A 21480-nucleotide genomic window follows, 5' to 3' on the forward strand; every position below is an offset into this window, starting at 1 on the left:
AAGTGGGAGTGGGTGGGTAGGAGCAGGGCGGGGGGAGGGTATAGGGAACTTTCGGGAAAGCATTTGAAATGTAAATAAAGAAAATATCTAATTTTAAAAAGGCAAAAAAAAAATTAAAAACAAAACAAACAAAAGTCAGTTAACAGACTTTAAAGTTGGGCTCTTGGATGCTATTCCCATATTGTCCAGTAGATGGGGCTTGTGTAATCTTCATCTTTACCAGGGAGCAGGGAACCGGGGGAGCCAGAGGGACCAGAGTTTCCAGAATTGTTTCTTCTTTAACTCTAGTTGGTCAATGGCCACACCAGTAATCTGCATTTTTGCAACTGCAGCTACTTTGTGCTCAACAAACTCCTAGGATACAAATAAATCTGATTTTGTGATTTCGATTGGTTTTAACATTGTAATGTATTAAGTTTACAATGATCTTTCCTCCATTTAGATCTTTGGCTAATTTTTTTTAAGGTTATGTTGATCTATTTGCAGTTATCCTTTGAATTAAAGTGTGTAAGCCACATATATACACGTCTAGACTCTTATAAACACATCTTCCAGACAATCCAAATCCAGAAGAATAAATTTTTCAATCAGGAGATCATTTAAAATGCAACCAAACAGAAGAAGCAAGAGGGGAGCAAGCTGGAAAGATTCACATGAGACAAGAAATAACAGAGGAGTCCTAAAAGCAAATATATACATCTTCCCACCCAATGTGTAAATCTAACAGCTTCCTTTTATAAAGGAAGCAACAAAGTCCCAGAAAGCTGAAGGCATGAATGCAGTCGGACAGGACCCAACACTCCCTCCCTCCTCTCGTGAGACTGCGCAGGATTTACCAAAGACATGCACTAGACCTGAGCCTGAGGAAGCACAACTTTAATTTTGACAATTGAAATTTCCTTATAATGATTCTTCTTTGGGCACATGCTAATATTAGCCACAATACGATCTCAGAATTCCAGCAAGAAATATGATTATTTGTCCAGTGTGTAAATTAAAGACCTATGCTACTTAACAGAGTACCCTTTAATCATGGGACCATTGAGTTGAACTCGACATCAACTTAAGTTACATAAAATTATGAGTTGATTTCTGTTGCATTTTTTTTAGCTTAATTAAAGTGGTTAGGAGCTCCATATAATCCCAGAGTATAGATTGGTTTGTGCTGACTTCTTGATTTCTTTAGACTTTTGCTAAGGAGCCACCGTACAAGCCATGCCTAGCATACATCAATAGTCTTTGCAATTCCAGTTATTAGAATTTCCTTATGTAAAGAAAGAATTATATTTGTAGCTGCCATATTGAATAGGGCACAGGTGGGTAGTTATTTATTTCTTTAATTTACTTTTACCATATAATTTACCTTTTAATCTTTTCTTTTTTAGGTTATAGTACTTTTTAGATTATAGACATCATGTCTCCCCGCTCTTTCCTTCCAGTGATCCTTCCCACATCAACTTCATTGCTCTTGTTTAAATTTTCATTGTTATTACATGCATATATGTACACATAGTATATTCATACATATTCATAAATGTAAGCAGTTCAGTCCGTATGTTACTCATGTATGTTTTCAGGCTTGACTCTTTGGTATTGGATGGCTAAGTGATATGCTGTTGCAGGAGAAGTATTATTTCTCTCTCTCATCACTCCTTATGTGGCTGTCGTTCTTTGCGTATGGTTATAGTTTTGTGGGCTTTCTCCACCTATGTTGGCATGTCTGTTGTTGTTCTTGTTCAGCTCATGTTTCAGCATTCATACTAGTGAGACTTTATTGGTCTAGCCTTTGACACTTCCAGGAGACACAATCTCTCATGAATCTCTTGTGTCCCTTAATGGTCCTTCATATCTCATCTTCCAGAATCGTCCCTGATCCCAAAGTGACGGAGCGTTTTGTAAAGGTATCCACTGGGACTGGGATCAAAAGCACAATGCCAGACATAAAAAGCCCTGTTTTGAGTTGTTGGTCAGGGATGTCCAAGAGACTCCCAGAACATACAGCCTCTTGCTATTGTCCTTGGTTGCCCACACAGAGGCAGAAGTTAAGTCCCTATTGCTGGAGACACCATGCTTTCCAGAAACAGACCCTGGAGGCGCTTGAGCTGGATTTGACCGGAGAGCCTCCTTCCTAAGGAGTTGCTTTTATGGTACCAGAAGGTGCTATGCATGCCTTTGCTACCACTGTGGATAGCCTGGTTGTAGATAACTAACTGTGGAGGCCATAGAGAGAAGGGGACACAAAGTCACCTGCACTCATGACATTCAAGTCAGTGGGCAATCATTAAGTGCATTTCTTTCCTAGTTTTCTTAGGTTCAGAAGCAAACTTCCAGGTATCTATGAACAACTTTCAAGTGAATGTCACTTTATGTGCCTCTGCATCCCTGCCCTTGCCTCCTTGGCCTTCTCAAACACTGTTTCACATTTGAGTGTTGAGTCTTTAGGGATGCCATATGTCTTTTTTCCTGTGCTGACCATTCAGTTTTATGTTAATTTTCCCATTGAGTGTCTGATGCACATCAGCCATTGGAATAGGCAGCTCTGAAGCTGAAGAGCTGCATAACAACAAGTAATCTGGCTGGGCCAAGCACACATTTCCAGAGCCCAGTCAACAAATGTAACACACTCCGTAAACCATTTGAGAGGAAGAGCAAAGGTGATTGGCACAATTGTGTCATTAAGACAAGGAAGCTAAGTCCAGGACACTAAATGATTTGTCCAAAATAATAAAGACATTTCAAAATGTTTCCTCAGACTGAAATCCATGCTTTTGACTTCAAGTGTTTTGTATTTCCTCCCTCTGGTACCAATCCCAGAGTAGAGATTGGTTTGTGCTGACTTCTTGCTTTCTTTAGACTTTTGCTAAGGAGCTACCATACAAGCCATGTCTGGCATACGTCAATAGTTTTTGCAATTCCAGTTATTAGAATTTCCTAATGTAAAGAAAGAATAATACTTGTCGTGAATGTAAGCTTGTTTGAATCCTTGAGTTAAGTACAGAAGGCCTCTGTATGGACCTGATCTGCACTTGTAGTGTTATCCGTGCTTGAGCCCTTGGGTGTTTATAGATCATGAACCAGGCTTACACATGCATTCCTCGGCATAGAAGTGGGATCATCCTGTTTGTGGGAAATCAGTGCAGGATCGCTGGCATCAATCTTCTGGTTGCGATACTCCTGCCTTTCTGAATAGAAGCCTGATTCATTTAGCCATGCTTAACTCTAAATGTTATCCTCACTCTAAATCTTATAGATGATTCGGTTTATAACAGCCACAGCTGTTATCAGCACTTGATTAACCACCACTGTGAGGAGGTTCAGATACCATGTCTACTTGACAGTCTTTTGGTCCCAAATGGTTCTAAAGGGAGGTGATGTGATATTTGCTTTCATAAAACAAGGCTAAGTGAAGGTCCCAGTGATGGGACAATGTTTTCTTATTCCAGCCATCAAATTCACCAGAGAGGTCTTCAGTTTTGAGAACTTTGTCTAGGTCTTCATGGATCACTGCCTACTCCCAGAATCCTTTCCACTTCCTCACAAGCTTCTGCCAACGCTATCCAGATCAAAAGAAATGGATAAGCAGCTCCCCCTACACACTTTCTGGACAACAGAAAGGGTCTTGCTTTTTTTATTCGCCAGTTTATCAACTTTAATTTGTACAACCTTCTTCTATGTGTCTGTAGCTCACCAATTGCTCCTTCAAGGCCCCTTTCTACTATTTAAGAGTTCATTTGAAACATCCCATTCCTACCTGACAGAAGTCTGTTCCTTCTCTGAATGGTGTATAATAATCAATGCAAGGACAGTGAAAGGTTGCACAGGATAACCTCAGCTGTGGAAGGGGCAGAAGGCTTCTCACATAGGGCTCTGATGCTCCCATTTGAACGTCTGATAGGAAAACAATTAGAAACGAAAGGCCAATTGCTGTCATTCTGTCCCCCTGCCCCCTTAAGAATATCTTATGAGAAGTGTGTAGCCAGGAACTTTGTTTTGACTTAAATTGTCAGAGTAAGAAGCAAAGTAATTTTTTGGCAGAGGCTGCCATAAGTGGAGATGTTGGAAAACAAGAAAACTTCTAGTCAATAGTGAAATTTACCATTTTCTTGTGGGTTTCTATGACTCCTTGCTTAGACATTTAGAGTTGGACACTTTGCAAAAGACATTCCGTAACAGATTTAAAAATAAAAAATAAAAAATAAAAAAAGAGGGGAAAGCCTATCTGTTCAGCTGCATAGTGTATCCATAACACAGCCAGGTATCCTTACCCACACGATAGACATCTCCGTAGTCTAGAATAGCCTGAAGCTAGTCTTGAACATTCTGAAAACGGTATGCACAACTGAAGTGGCATCAATTTCATCTGGAAGCATGAGTGTTTGCTCTGGCTTGGACATCTGCACAGAGTGAAGGGAGACAGGGGGTAGGGGGCAGTCTCCAGAACAAGCCTCTGACCTGCACATCTGTATTTCCTCCCTCTCGAAGCCCACAGATGCATTTTACCTATCCAGTTCTGAATGTTTTAAGAGGAATATACCTGATGCAGATTTATGACATTAAGATATGTTCTTCTTAATAGTCAAAGATTTTATGTGCCTTTGTGAGCCTAAATCTGAAATATTACATTAAATTATTTTAAAAACCATGGTATCCAGACAATTACTTTAGAAACATTTTTTCCCAAATAAGATTGATTTCTTCAGTGTGTACATCAGCTCATTCTATGTGGCTAAGGCATCAGTTCAAGTCTTGAATACACAGTTCAGTTTTGCTGAATGTGTGATCTCATGTTACTGTGCGCATTTCAGCAGGACTTATTCATTTCATCTCTCTCTTTTCTTACCTCGTTACTATGCGCCTGCTCTCTGTAGGAAAACTCTGAGGACCTCAGTACACACCATTTATTGTATATCATTGACATGGGCAAAGCTTATGCCAGAATGCAGTAACAACCCACCAATTACAAGTTTAATCAAATTACATTTGGTCAAAGATTGGTTTGGACAACTCCCTTTTTGAACAGTAGAAAACATGGTAGAATACATTAATTTGTATTTATTATTATTGTATTTGTGACACTGGGCATAAAATTTAGAGCCTCGCATGTTTTAGATAAGGGCTCCATCACTAAACAATATCAGCAGCTCTGTCTCTACATTTTTGAGACAGAGTCTCTCTGAATTGCTCATTCTGTCCTCCTATCTCAGCAACCCAATTAATGGGATTATAGAATTTGTCCACTAGGTCGGCCTTGAACATATTAATGTTGAGCACCCAAGTTTGCACCCAACCTGCACCCAAGTGTGTAAGAACCATTTATCAATGAGTCATGAAACTCTTACTATGTCTGATACCATACTTGTCAAATGTAATTTCTGTTTATCAACTTCTGTGTGATAGTTGAGTGATAGTACAACAGAAGCTAAATGGGCCCTTAGTGACTTTGAGCACGACTCCCTGTCAGCTGTTGCACAGTATGGCAGCAATAGGCAAAAATAACGTGATTTGTATGTCTGATACATAGAACGAAGACCTTAGAAAGTTTATCCTGAAGAAATGAGAAGATGCTTGAGGAACGAGCTATACTCATCCTTTATTAAACTTTCGGGAAATCTCTACTAGCATTAAAATACAACACAATGTCTCACTAATATGTATGAGTCTTATATATCAACCAACAATTTAGAAGGAACACTTAAGGTCTGATCTCATTTGATGAAAAAAGTAGTGAGTTCTTGATGAGGTGACTTCAATTGAGGAAAGAGAAAAAATTTACACCGACACACATATTCTCTTAATTTCAAATACTGTGTGAGAAGGTAAAGGGTTTTTCTGAAATTCTAACAGGGCCCTAGTCCTTAGTAGGCACCCAGACCTAAGCACAACCAACTCCATAGTTCAAGTAGCACTCATGCCATGAAACTCAACAAGTAGACAGCATCATATGCCTTGTTGGAAAGTACCTAAACTTACTAACCTTGCCTTTGGGTTTCTGTACTTCTGCTTCTGGCTAACTGATCTTATTAACTGAAGTATGTCAACCTAGCATCTGGTTTCTTTGTGCTTAAAATCTCACCCTGAGAAAGGCTCAGGGCTTCAGTGGGATCCCAAACACCCAGTGCAGTTGCCAGCTGGCTAATACAGACTTTCCATTGGCTAAAACTCTGTCCAAGTACTCATCTTTTTGTGGGTGCACCAACACAGTACTGATTTCTAAGGAACAGTGATTTTTTAACTTCTCTTGCCTCAAACTTAGAAGTTACACAATCACTGCTTTTTGGAGGTCCTTTTCAACACAAATGGAAGATTAAAGGGTGCCTGCTTAGGAAACTATAATTTTGCTTGGATTTTTCCAGATTACAAGAGAGACAAAGTTCTAAACTAAGCCCCCCCTCCAACCCCCTGGCTGAAGTCCAGTGCAATTCCATGCAAAATGTTGTCTGTTTTTGTTTGTTGGTTGTTAAGATCAAAAGCAAATCTTTATTAAATAAAATTTTCATTGAAAATATTTTTTTCACTTTGCCATAACTGAAAAGTTTTGTTACTCTCATTTTTGAATCATTTGATCTAATAGCCTGTTTTATTCTTTTTAAAAAGTGTTGGGTGATTTTTTTGTTTCTCTCTCTCTCTCTCTCTCTCTCTCTCTCTCTCTCTCTCTCTCTCTCTCTTCCTCTCTCTTTCTCTTTCTTTCTCTCTCTTTTAAAAGAGACATCCTATGATAATGGTTGAGTATTTTCCCACCTAGGACAGCTATAGTCACATTAAATGCCCCGCAAACTAAGCACAGCATGGGTGGCTAAGATGACATAGGCAAATTCTTTTTATTTACAAACATTAAAAGAGACATTGTCTTTTATCTTGGAATATTTATATGTCCAACCCCAACTGAGGTCACAGAGACATGCCCATCTGTTTGTTTTTTGAATTCATGGTGTCAACAGTTTTGAGGTTTCCAGTAAAACATCAGAAATGACTGCATTCTTTTGGGATGATGTCAAACCTGGCATTCTAGCAGGATCTTAGAAGCAAACAAAATATTTGTTTTATGATCCGGAAGGGTTTGAATCACACAGTCAATTTTTGTAATTTTTATAATTTGTGGTGTGTGTGTGTGTGTGTGTGTGTGTGTGTGTGTAAGTTAGGAGAAGAAAAACAAAGGCAACAACATATATCCTGATGGTTGTAAAAACACTGACCCCACAGAGCAGAGCATGGCTGAGAAATGGGCATTGTTGACTCTTGTTATGCTATCAGCAAGAAAGAAGATGAAGGGTGGGGGAATCATCTTTATTTAAATAATATTTACTTGGACTTGGCCATGATCATACCACTTTGAGGCCCATCAAAGTTTGCTAGAACCTCTTTGTCCTTTCCTTACCCACCTGGATGTTAGAAGTCCCTTTCCTGCAAACAGACTCCTCTGCTTCTCTTTCTAACAAACCTAGAGTGCTTGGATCAGTGAGTACCTCCTAGTGGGTAAAGGAAGCCATTTCTTCGCAATTTCATTTCCACTGAATGTTAGTATTACCATTTCTTCCTGTTGCCACTTTGGTGTTGTATGGAAGCAGGTTTGCCACTGAGGATATTTTCTGAGTGTTCCATGTCACTATTTTTTTTTAATTATACAAGTTACCAATATTAATGGTTTCCATATGAACCATCAGGAAGGAATTATATATGCTGTGAAGACCCTAAGAAATAAAAATGACTGTATTGTTTAAAAATAGATATCCAAAATGCAGGCTAGTAGTACATTCTTGTAATCTCAGTGCTTGGCAGGCAGAGGACAAAAGATCATGAGTTGGGCTCTACTGGGCTACATAATGAGCCTAAGGCCAGCTTGAACTATATAATATATCAGTCTGTCAGAAACAGAAGCCAAAAAACTAAAATAATCTAAAAGTTGATTCAGAGAAAGAAATTGGATAATTATTTTATACTTCATTTAAAAATCATCTCAAATGAATAAAAGACTTGGCTTTAAAAACAGAATCTACAAAAGAATTTAAAGAAACCATAATGAAAAGAACCACAATAGTCTAGAGTTAATCCATACATATAACTGCAAAAACAAAGACAACTGCACACAGGCAATTATATCAAACTAAAAAGCACCTTGACACTGGTTGTGTCAGCATCCAGAATGGTGAGAGATTTCTCTCCTTTGTACATTGCCTAGTCTATGGCATTGGATTATAGAAGCCTTCAGAGTTTATATCTGTAATCTACCTTGATTTACTGCAACTGCAGGTTAAGTCTCTAGCTCAGGGGTGTTGGGAACTTTGAGAGGCAGAGCCTAGTTGGAAGAATTGAGTCATGAGTGTTGGGTTCTGGAAGATGCCCATGATTATTAGCCCTCTCTCCGTCTGATTTCTTTGTTTTCTGACCACCACTGAATGTGCATATTTGCACACATGACCACAACATTCTGCCCCTCCAAAGAACAAATAGTGGAGCCAACTGGCAAAGCATCTTTAAAACTGAGAGTCAAAAGAAATCTTCCTTCTTTATAGATGTCCTCTGAGAGTGCCATGGCTGTCTAACACTGAAGCTTCCCTGGCCAAAGACAAACCATAGTAGACATAAAAGACTAACAGATAAATTCAAAGATGTTTAGTATCTTCAGTCATTGGGAAATGCAAATTAAACCATGAGGTATCATCTTATACTAGTACTAAGACTGACTTTCTACTGCAGATGAAAGATGTAACATAAAGGGTATAGTGTAGAACAAAGAAAAAAGACTTCACATACACCACTGGCAGGAAAATAAACTGAAATGCAAAGTAATACATTCATTGGTCATGCAACAGACAAAAAAAAATGCCATATGTTTCAGCAATTTTATTTCTGCGAATATATCCCTCAGATTAAAATCAGCAGAGCAAAGTCATGTCTATGATCCTAATTTTTTTTGAGTATCATTCATGATACTAACCAGGTTATTGAGGCAGGAAGGGGGCCCATCACGTGATGATAAGGATACATGGTTATATATACAATAGAATTCTTACACAGCATTAGGAAGGAGGAGACGTTCCTTTATTCACAGCAATATGTGCAAGATTTGAGGGCAGTACCAGAGTGAAATAAACTAGGCATTCAAAGACATACATTATGTACTCACATATATGCTTGGAAAAGATAAAATGTTGCCAGTTATCAATATTGCTAGTTATCAGAAAACAGAAAACTCACAACAAGATTAGGTATCATCTCACTCAGTAAAACTGGCTATCATAAACTACTAAAGGTATAAAATACCAGTGAGAATGTGGAGAAAGAATCTAACAGTCTACACAAAATAGTGAGTGTATTCCTATAAAAATCCATATCACCCAGCAGTTTCACTAACAGATATATATCAAGAGGCAGTCAAATTAGTTTGTCACAGAAACACCTACTTTTGTGTGCTTACTCCAGTACTGTTCACAACATACCCCAAATAGAGACAGTCTAGCGACATGAATCAGCATATGTGTGCATGAGAAAATGTGGTACATACACAATGGAACACTACCAAGCCTTAATAGAGGGAAATACTATTACTTTCAAAAATACATATGAGCAAGGAGGACATTATATTAGGTGGAATAAATGAGCTATCGAAAGACTATCAACACATGATCTTATTCCTCTAAGTAGGTAAGAGTGCTGGTTACCAGGGATGATGAGAAATGAGAGGACTTGGGAGCAGTATTAGCACTTCGGGCCCTACTTACCCTTTTTCCTCTTCTGTTATTTTCTTTTCCTTACTTCTTTCTCCATTCAATGTCTAAAGTGGGTGTTTTAGATTTCATTCTTTTGTTTTGTTTTGTTTTGTTTTGTTTTGTTTTTGTTTTTTTGAGACAGGGTGTCTCTGTATAGCCCTGGCTGTCCTGGAACTCACTTTGTAGACCAGACTGGCCTCGAACTCAGAAATCCATCTGCCTCTGCCTCTGCCTCCCGAGTGCTGGGATTAAAGGCATGCACCACAACACCCAGCTTAGATTTCATTTTTTTTAATTTGAATTCATTAATCAAGAAGTTTTAAAAGTCCAAATATTTGCAGATGACTGCCATTTTATTCCAACATACTGTTTCTCTTAATTATTGTACCTGTACCTGTGTATGCATTTAATCCTTCAACAGCTTCCATTAGGGGTCTAATAACTATCTCAAACTCACTTGGTGTCCCAAAGAATGCCTCATCTCTTTCTGCTTCAAGCTGCTTTTCTCTCTTTCATCTCCATTTATTTTCATGAAATCTGCTTTGTTTGTTTTCCATTCATCTTCATTTATTTTAATGAAAGGTTTTGTTTGTTTTCCATGGTAAATAGTTGAGAAATGTTCTAGAACACTTATTACCTTGTCAAGTCTACACATTCCCATCCCATCCATTTGACTCTTCATGCTCACTGCACTGATCTCTTGCCTCCACCATTGTGATAATTTCCTGACTGGCCCGGCCCTTTCAGCTTTGGTTTTTAATCTAGCAATTTGTACATGGGCAATATATATGTATATGTATATGTATATGTATATGTATATGTATATGTATATGTATATGTATATGTATATGTATATGTATATGTATACACACACACATACACACACACACACACACACACACACACACACACACACATATATGTATTGACTCCAAATCTTCTTAAGCTGATTTCTAGTGAATAAAGAACTCTACAGTAGGAATGTTATTTATTTATTTATTCTGGCATCTTTTCCAAGTCATCATTTGATGTTAGTTTTACACCATGAACACAGGGGTGACATATATATATATATATATATATATATATATATATATATATGTACACATATATATATATGTGTGTGTGTGTGTATGTGTGTGTATACATTAAGCATTCTGTATTTTTACATTGTAGTAACCAAATTATTGCCATGAATATTAATCCATTTAATTTTTTTCAGAATGACGGTTTGATGAAAATGGTGCTGCCATTTACCTTAAGAGGACTAGAAGTCTACTCCTAGAAATGACAGGGAAGTTTCACCCATGGTATGTCAACATATGGCTGCCCAAACAAGACCTGAACAAGGACAACAACAATAGACATGTTAACATGGAAGGGGCGCTCTCATGGGGCTCTCTACCTCTAGACAAAGAACAACAGGCAACTAAGAAATGCTGAGAGTAGGGCAATTAGTCTTTCCCAAGGAGGAACTCTTAATTAGTTATCCAAGGCCAAGCCATCTGTTCTAGGACTATGGACATACATACATACATACAAGAATAAATTGACTCAGCAGGTTGTATTTATGTGTTTGTATATAAGTAATGATCATTATCAAATGAAATGAGCCCATGAGTTTGGGAGAGTTGGTGAAGGGGCCATAGGAACGGGTGGAGGGAAGGGACCCTGGAAGTTGGAGAAAGGAAGGTGGCAGGGATAGATGATGTAATCATATTTTAAGTAAACTTTAAAAATTTAAAGCCACAATAAGAGTCAAAGGATAAAACATCTTTAAGGTTATCATGCTGACCAGTGGTAATACAGTGACCCAATACCAGGTCTGTAAATTCCATATGGCATGGCTCTACCTGTGCTGAAAGCTAGGGCATATAATTCTTTATTTCTCCGAATATATACTCAATTCATGCTTCTTCTCTTTCAAAAAATGTAAGCTTCTTTGCCATTGTGGAATATGAGGTAAATTTTGGTTTTAGTTGGAAAGCCAAGACAATAGTTCTGTGTGTAGTTTGCTGATTGCTAGTCTTGGACTTATTTCTCCCAAATTATTACAGAATTCCTAGTTACAAAAATGCAACACTGGGAGACATTTACTATGAACACTTTAGAGATGTGTATGCAGTAAATACACTTTTAAATCAATAACTTGAACTTGTTACAGTTTCTGATTAGGGGATTTTTAATTAAATAGATTTACAATGAAATACCATTATAGAAGTGCATGTGATCAATACTCTTATTACAGGGGAAATTGTTTCACATCAAATGGATTTGTTCTACATTGGGAGGAAAGGACACAAGCACTCTCTGATAATGCTGAGCAAAGGGAAAACCAATACAAGAGTTCCATCTTGTCCAGCTGGAGGATAAACGTTGTGATTTCCACTTTGGACAGTATGTGGCTAAAATTGCCAGCAGTGCTGTTTACTGCACAGTTTGCCACTTGGACAATGGTGAGTGCAATAACATGGGTTCTACATTAATCATTTCCAGAAGCATTTCTTTCCCGTGCCCAGAGAAATCACAAAGTGGATATATTGTCATGTTTATTCCAAAGAAATCATGAATTGAGTTTTATTTTCCTTTTTGCCCTGCAAAGATCCTTATAACCCCAAACATCAGCAGAATGAAGTGAGCAGCTGGTTGTCAAACAATTAAAATGAAAAGCTATAAGGGTGTGAGTCCAATGCTCTCTGTAATTTGATCCTTTCCTCTATGGCCACTTAAATGTTTGAGGAGAATGGATTAGTAAGTTTAATTAAAAACACAAATACTGTGGTAGAAATATACCAACATGTAGGCAATCAAAACTTCACAATAATGACTTTCTTATATGGCTTAAAAACTAATTCTAGTGAAAATACCCAGGAAATATCTTTCTTGTAAAAGATACTTGTGAAATAACAACATGTATGATAATCCCCAGGTGACTGTTACTCCATATGTCTATCTGTATAATCCTATGAAATTATTTTTAACTTACACTCAATGCTTGGTAATTTTGCTTCTCATTTTTATGTGATGATCACTACAATACTTTTGTCTGATTCCTACATTTTTCCCAAGATTTCTGTTACATCATAACCGGTAATGATTCCAGGGGTCATTTGCTTTTGGGACACATCCCCCTTTGTTCAATGATGAACTCGGAAAGGTTTGGGAACATTGAGTATTAAAAGAATTGGACAAAGACCAAGTCCAATTAAAAGTTTAAAAATGACAGTGCTTAGGGTTTATCTTCTTCCCAAGGCATCCCCATGATGCTGTCCCCTGTGTGACCTGGTAAACATCACTTGGATTTTATGACTTGGAAATAAACATTGCTTGGTTTTACGAACATATGTGGAAAAATGAGATAGAAAATGCTATTAAGCATCACTTTTAAATTTGTTTATCAGGTTGCTCAATAATTCATATAATTGGGCCAAGCGCACAAGAAAAAGAGAAAGACTGGTATTTGTTTTGGCAATGATGCTATAAGAAAAGATTTTAGAGGAATGTTGGGGCAGACACTGGAAGGGCAGGAGACTCCAGGAGTGGGAGGAGTTTGAAGCATCTGATAATGATGTTGCCCTTAACCAGTTCTCATCCAGCATTGGCTAGGTGTCATCCTTGGATGTTGCAATGGGCTTTCTCACAGGTAGACATATCCAGCCAAGTATCTTTCTATGTTAACCAACAAAGTTGCCAAACATCGTTGTCTGATCAAAGTCTCCATCTCCCATTATCTCTCAGGTATATTGGATAGCTCAGACCTGCCTTCAGTAAGAATCATGCCAAGATTGCTTATCCAGAATTTTCTTACCTTTGACGTCTTCTTTAGACACAATTCTCCTCATCTTTGATGTTTCTTAGCAATAACTTTTCATTCATCAACACTTTCTGTCTCAGCCTACTCCTTCATCATAATTTCTGACTTCTTGTTGTTATATTTATAATTGAGCTCAGTTTGATGCTGAGGTCTCTCTTTCCTATTTTAATGATTCCTGCACAAGATTTGTTTTAACTATGACTTAACATTTTAATTTCAATAGAATAAACATAGCAAATTTATTTTAATGTATTCAAATATCCTTTTAATTAAGTTCCAACAGTGGAGTGATAATAAGTAAGAATGATTGGTATAGGTAATGCTCTTTGAATAATAGTTTCAAAACACAGTAAACAAAAACCAAAGTATTTAAAGAGGATTATATCAAACTAAGGCGTTTCTACATAGCTAAGGAAAAAATAAACAGAATACGAGATGTTCTTTGCAAACTGTCCAATAAGAGATTAATATCTAGACTTCGTAGGGATTTAAACAGATTGGTCAACAGAATAATCAAATTAAAAACGTACATAAGACCTCCATGCATTTAACTCAAAAGCACACACACAAAGAATCATCAGCTATGCGAAACTCTCATCACTGATCTTTCAAGGTACTGGAAGTACAAACCAGAAGATTCCAACTCATGCTAGCGCATACCCATTGATGAGCCTACCAGGCTACAGTGGATATTTCTACTCTAATGGTCACACAAATGGCCTTAGTTATACTCAATGGGTCACAAAGCAAATCAAAACAAGCATATGGATGTGGGAAACGGACTTAGGAGGAGGAGTCTTGAGAAGGATAGAGTGGAACTATGACAGAAAAAGGTAAATAAAATGAATTTATTGAATAAATATTTAAATATAATACAGAATCAACTTAGTTGTCCACATATGGATAAATGGATAAAGAAAACTTTATACTAAAGCAAAATATTCAACCACAAAAAAAGATAGAAGCTTACTATTTGGTGCGATATGAATAAAACTGAAAGTTATCTTAAATGATGTAAGCCAGCATCAGCAGAACAGTGAGCAGTGTGTAAGCTGAAAGCGCAGAAGAATATAGAGTGCTCATCTGTAGAGGGTAGGGAGGGAAGTGGGGAATGAGGACAATGGGAGGTTGGAAATAAGAAACACAGTTAGATAAGAGATATAAGTTCTAGTATTTTATATATAGCATTTTAAGATGGCAACTGTTAAGAAATTTATTATCTGTTCTGTAAAGAGCTCAAAGAGAAGAACCTAAGGGTCTCAACACAGGGAAATGCTTAAATTTTGAGATAGAAATTCTAGTTACCCTGATATGTATGTCTATGCATGTACTTGGTATGTTGGTGTAAAACAGGTTGGCTTCAACATCACAGTAATCCTCCTGACTTAGCCTGAATAATAGGTTTACAGGTGTGTTCAACCATAGTTGGCTTCATTAGCCCAATTTGCTCAGTGTACATTGCAGGCATGCATCAAATGATCAGAAAGCACCTTGTCATTTTGTACAATTATTATTTGTCAAATAAAAAGGAAGAGTAACCTTTGAAACTATTGATCAATGAATGGGAATGAGTGGGTGGGGGAAGAGTTCTATGAGAAAGGATTTTTAGCTTCTGGGAAGGGTGGGTGGGGAGCCTTCTGCAGCATGTTTGGGATGTAAATAGCTAGAAACTACCCAACTTTCCCCAAATGACCTGGCTTCCTAATTTCACTTCTGCTGCCTTCCCTTTCTCTGTTTTACTTTCTGTGTCATGCTTCCAACGCCTTACTCAATGGCTTTTATTGTTGTCTCTGTCACTTTATTTTTACAGTGCTTTTTACTTAGGTTGTTGTTTTTTTCCAGCTGTTGAAAATAGTTCCTGGTTTTGTGATGCAATCACTTCCCCTAAGTCTGTAAAACCAGATTGTAAGGATTTGCCAAAATTTTAGATGATGTCACTGGATTTTGTCTTAATAGTGATTCATAAAAGTGGCTGATTTTAATTTGGAAAGGCACCCTAGGAGTGTTATTTTCCTATCCTGTGGACTTGTTTCTTCTCCTTCTGCACTTCCCTGTAGGCTCAAGCCCTAGACCTCCCCAGTTCATACCAGCATTTCTTTGGTCATGTTAGTTCAAACCAAACCAAAAAACCATCACCTGGGTCTTTCCACAATGTTTGTATAAATGCTTCTCACTATGTCTGATGGTTTCTACAAGGTTCTTCTCCATGTTTACTCCTTTGGGCATTCTTCCTATTTCATCATTCCATTCCTGTGTATTCTGGTGGGATTTCTTCTTCTGTCTAATCTTATTTTTCAAGTGTTCCTTTCCTCAAACAAGTAATGTTAACTCTCATAATGACTCCCCCCCCATCCCCGTTTTGTGTTTCTCTAACAGCTGAAAGAGTCCACAGCTTCCTTTGCTCTTCAGAAGCCTTCCCATGTGCTGTCCCTCTCCCCTGAGGATACTTTTGGGATGAACATCGTGCAGATGTTGCCTCTCAGTTTTCAGAATTCCCGTTCCAAGATGACTCCTGGGAATCAGACCCAGCTGCAGCTGCCTCTCCTGGTGGTGACTTATTATTGAGAAGTTTGCTCAAATGTGCTCTCTACATAACTGATTGTATACTGTACCAGTTGCCTTGTGTTTTAAAATATTTTATTTTAAGCAAACTCCCCTGTGCTCTATATATCCTAAGTTTTTTCTCAACAATGAATTACCCAAACCTCCTTCCAATCTGTTCTCGACAATACTTTCTCCTCGCTCTCATGCAATGGTCTAAATATTTCTGTTTTTTTTTTTTCCCAAATCCAAGTGTTGCAATTTCAGCTCTTAACGTGATGCTTTTAGGGAGGAGGGTTGATTGGGTCACATGACAAAGCGTCCAAGAATAGAATGAATGCTGTTAAAAGAAGTCCCCTCAGAGAACCCTTTCTTCCATCCATGAAAGGACAGAAATGACAGGCACCATCTGTAAAACAGAAGACAAAGACTCCTCAAGACACTATACTTTCTGGCTTCTGGATTTTCAAGTTTCTATTCTATAAGAGATAAATCCTGAGCATTTGTAAATTATCTAATTTTGGACATTTTCATAGTAAGCAGAATGTACTACAGCAGCTGTTGCATCAATTAGAAGCCAGTATCTTCTAGTAGCAGGTAACATGTCATGATGATTCTATAGTAGTGCAACCTTTATCAGCCCTTTGACCATTGCAGATCCCAGTATCTTGATGTTCTACCCAGGATCTTGTGATACATTAGTGACTTTACTGGGAAGCATGTTAAAAATCCAAAATGCTTGCCATAAGACAGAGTTAATAGATTGTAATTTTCACTTTAACAAGTTCCCTATGAAACATGAATTCACAGTATTCTCTTGAAATAGCTATATGTAAAATTATGTAAAGTATTACTTTTTACCATCCAGTTTCTTATTCAAAGTTATCCACTTTATTTCCCAGAATGCACTGTGGTCCTATAGGCAAGCTATTTATGTGCTCATAAACAAGATAAAAATAATTGTTTTTTCTCATAATTTTACAGGATTTCCTCAGGACCCTCTTGATGATCAGAGTAGAATGGAAATGTATGATGAAATACCCTAACCTGTTTCCAAATGTGATATATTATCATGCTATTGCGTGTGGAATGAGAATATAGTATTATAAACAACACATTTATGTCAATTTTTTTCTAACACAAACTCTTGAGTTTCAAATTATCATCACTCATTGAAACACACTCATATCTGTACGAAGTTTTCAATCATGGCTTCAGAGAAAGGAATCAAAAGAAATGGAACCTTTAGAAGCTATACACAAAGAAGTACTATGTTTATTTATAAACATACAAGTGAGGTGAAGAAACTGAATAAAAATGATACGTTAATTCCAGAGCATCCTCTGGAGAAGGAACACTACTTATTGGTCTATATACCTCTATTGTCTCCTTATTCCATTTGTTTTTAGGCTCTTCCCCATAGCTCTCCCATTGGCTTGCTGCTTTTCATTGCTAATTAATTGAAATATTATTTGTCTTGCTTGTTTACTTACTTGCTTCATTACTGTAAATGTATTTAAAATTAAGTTTGGAGGAGCATGACTGGGGCAGATCTAAGATCATTAAAAACATGAACATTTGCAAAACATTGCATTTCTATAGTGAAATTAGAGCAGGAATATAATTGAAGAAATTAATACTTATTTTATAAATAATTGAATGGTTTTTATATGTTAGCATAAAAATATATAAAGTCAATCTATTAGGTAGGAATTGAGGCATGTATCTAGAAGATGAACATCTGTTGCTGAAACTCAAATTGTGCTATTAATTCATAATTTAAAATTCAATTAAAGTACTTCCCCAGCATATTTTCATTGCTTCTGAAGATTTTTATTATTTGTACAACATGAGGCACAATATGGGAAGAAATGCCATAGATAAAATACCATAGAGTATTAATCACTATAGAGTTAATATGTTGGTTGGACACAGAATGGGAGGACATGTGTAGGCCATATTTAGAAGGTTATATCTACCTCTTACCTTGTGACTTTGTATAAAAGATAAAATAACCTCTTCTTTGTGATTCCCCCCTGCACTTTCATGCTTTTAAAACAAATCTTTTTAGGAATATTTATTTTATTTGTGTGGGTGTTTTGCCCACGTGATTTATGTGCGCCACGTGTGTGCCTGGTACCCACGGAAGTCAGAAGAGGGTGTTGTATCCCCTGGAACTGGAGTTGCAGGTGGCATGTCACCATATGGGTGCTAGAAACTGGGTCCTCTGTAAGAGCAAGAATGCTCCGAACCACAGAGCCAACTGTCCAGCTCCAAACTTTATGGTTTTAAAATAAAATATTCTGCATTTAGAGACTTTCCTTCACCTCAGGCAAATAATGGTGGATGTGCATTAACTGAGTTAAGCTTTCTCAGCATCAGAACCCTTATATGAAATTTATACATGCGAAATCAGATTTGCATCTTCCTTCACATATATCATATATATGAAGCACATATATGATAAGTACAAATGGTAATGTTCCAGAAGGATCCACCATAAATTCATATATATGTATGAATATATGTATATAATCATAGATATATTTATAGCAGAAAGATATGCCTGAACACATTGTATAGTAGATTTTGTACTTGATAAATTTACTAAGAGAATTCCTGAAATAGGATCAAATTTTGAGTGGAAAGCAAAATGAACCCTGACATGGTAATAGTGAAAGTGGTCAAGGGTTTGTAATATTTTATAGTCTGGAAATAAAATTTACAGTGTTCTGGGTCAGACAGTTTGGTAATAACAATTTAGTCTATGATTACAGTTAGGAAATTGATGTCATTTTCCACTGGATTCCACAGAGGTTCCAGGACGTTTTCTTAAACAAAATAACAGAGACATCTCTGTGATTCATTTCCTAGTGTCAGTCATGGTTCACAGATGCTTTCTGGAATTCTGTGAGGACCATGGGCAACCTCTACTCAGACACTTCCTGCAGTCTTGAAATAAATTCAGTGCTAGAATTTGTCATGTCAAGAGAGGACTCTGAGTTCAGGTATGTGTTTATCATCCCAGCCCAGGAGGAATTTGTGATCTTGTTGAGAAATTTGATGGTTAAAATATCATGTGATACACACTGATTAAACTTCAAACACCACTGTGAAGATATAAGTGAAGAACAGGTATATCCAAAGAAGTTAGAAAAGTCTTCAGAACCTGCAATATTTGAGTGGAATTTTAAAGGATAACTTGGAACCAGCCAAGCAGATCAGAGTCACAAAAGCCACTCCCACAATAGTAACAGCAGATCCAAGTATAATTAACTCTTGTTTCAGACTTTCATATTTGGGGGACAACTTTGACACAAATGACTTTCACCACATACATGTACAAAAGCTGGAAAAAAATGTAAACCGCTAAAGCCAAACCAATCAACCAACCAACCAATCATCACTACCAACAAAATTACCACTGGGAAGATTTTTACATTGTTTATAACATGGTATAATATAGATAACTTAAGCATCTGTGGATGTTATGGAAATAGGAAAATACTTTTAAAGAAGATTTTGTTTATATTTGTGTATGTCCCTCTGTCTCTGTCTGTCTGCCTGTCTGTCTGTCTCTCTGTCTCTCTCTTGTCTCTGTCTCTATCCCTCTGTCTCTATCCCTCTGTCTCTCTCTGCCCCCCCCTCTTTCTCTGTGTGTGTGTGTGCTCGATCACATGTTTGTGTGTGTGTGTGTGTGTGTGTTTGTGTGTGTGTATACTAAGGGTGGCTCGTGGAACCAGTAGAGATCATCATATAACCTGTAGGTAGAGCTTCCAGAATCTGTGAGTCACCAGGAGGAGGTGTTCAGAACTGAACTCTACAGAAGCAGTGAGATTGGTTTTTTTTTTTTTATATTTTTATTTTTACTTTTTACACTCAATATTCTATTCCCAGCCCCCCCCCCCCCNCTGGGATCTACTCTCCGAATGCTCCACACCACACACCTCCTCCCCAACCCACCTCCATCTCCACGTGGATTGCTCCCACCCCCAACCCCACCTGACTTCTAAACTCCCTGGGGCCTCCAGTCTCTTGAGGGTTAGGTGCATCATCTCTGAATGAACACAGACTTGGAAGTCCTCTACTGAATGTGTGTTTGGGGCCTCATATCAGCTGGTGTGTGCTGTCTGTTTGGTGGTCCAGTGTTTGAGAGATCTCTGGGGTCCAGATTAATTGAGACTGCTGGTCCTCCTACAGGATTGCTCTTCTCCTCAGCTTCTTTCAGCCTTCCCTAGTTCAACAACAGGGGTCAGCTGCTTCTGTCCATTGGTTAGGTAGAAATATCTGCATCTGACACTTTCAGCTGCTTGTTGGGTCTTTCAGAGGGCAGTCATGCTAAGTCCCTTTTTGTGAGAGTACTCCTTAATCTCAGTAATAGCGTCAGGCCTTGGGACCTCCCCTTAAGCTGGATCCTACTTTTTGCCCATCGCTGGACCTTCTTTTCCTCAGACTCCTCTCCATTTCCGTCCCTGTAATTCTTTCATACAGGAACAATTATGGGTCAGAGATGTAACTGTAGGATGGCAGCCCCATTCATTTATACACTGGAATACTTCTCAGCTATTAAGAACAGGACATCCTGAGTTTTGCAGGTAAATAGATGGAACTAAAAAATTTCATCCTGAGTGAGATAACTCAGACCCAAAAGGATGTGCATGGTATATACTCACTAATAAGTGGATATTAGAAAAAAAGTACAGAATACCCAAGATACAGTTGACAGAACTCAAAAAGATCAACAAGTCAACAAGCTGAAACGCTCAAGTGAGGATGCCTCAGTCCCACTTGGGAGAGAGAGAAGAAAGCAATCACAAGTGGGGAGGGAGGGAGAGACCTGGGAAGGAAAGTGGACTCGGGATTGGGGGAGTAGGGGGTAGAGGGGAATCTGATCTGGTATTGGGTGAGGGAAAAGGACTGAAGCTCTGAGGGCCAGCAGAAAGAATGTAAACAGGCAACCTCAGGAAATAGAAGGTTGAGGGGGGGGGGACCCTCCAGAATGCACCAGGGCCTGGGAGGTGGGAGACTCTCAGGAATCAAAGGGAGGGGACTTAGATGAAATGCCTGACAGTAGGAAGAGGGAACTTCTAGAGCCCACCTGCAGCAGGAAGACAGAGCAGTGAGATCTTTTAACTCCTGAGCTTCATCTGCAGTTTCTCCTTAAAACCTTGTAAGCAAACAGACATGCAATGGAAGGGCCTGGAGAGATGGCTTTAAAAGTGCTTCTTGTACAATGATGAGGGTCAGAGTTCAGAAGCTAGCATGTATTTACCACACAGAGCATCCACAGCCTGCCTTTAACCCCAGTTCTCAGGGCTGGAGAGAGAGACAGGAGGATCACTGAGACTAGTTGGTTTCTAGTCTAGCCAGGGAAAGGCAAACCCCACATTCAAAGGAAAACCTTTAAACAGATAGAGG

Source organism: Mus caroli, chromosome 10 (genome assembly GCF_900094665.2).
Source record: "Mus caroli chromosome 10, CAROLI_EIJ_v1.1, whole genome shotgun sequence".
NCBI lineage: Eukaryota > Metazoa > Chordata > Mammalia > Rodentia > Muridae > Mus > Mus caroli.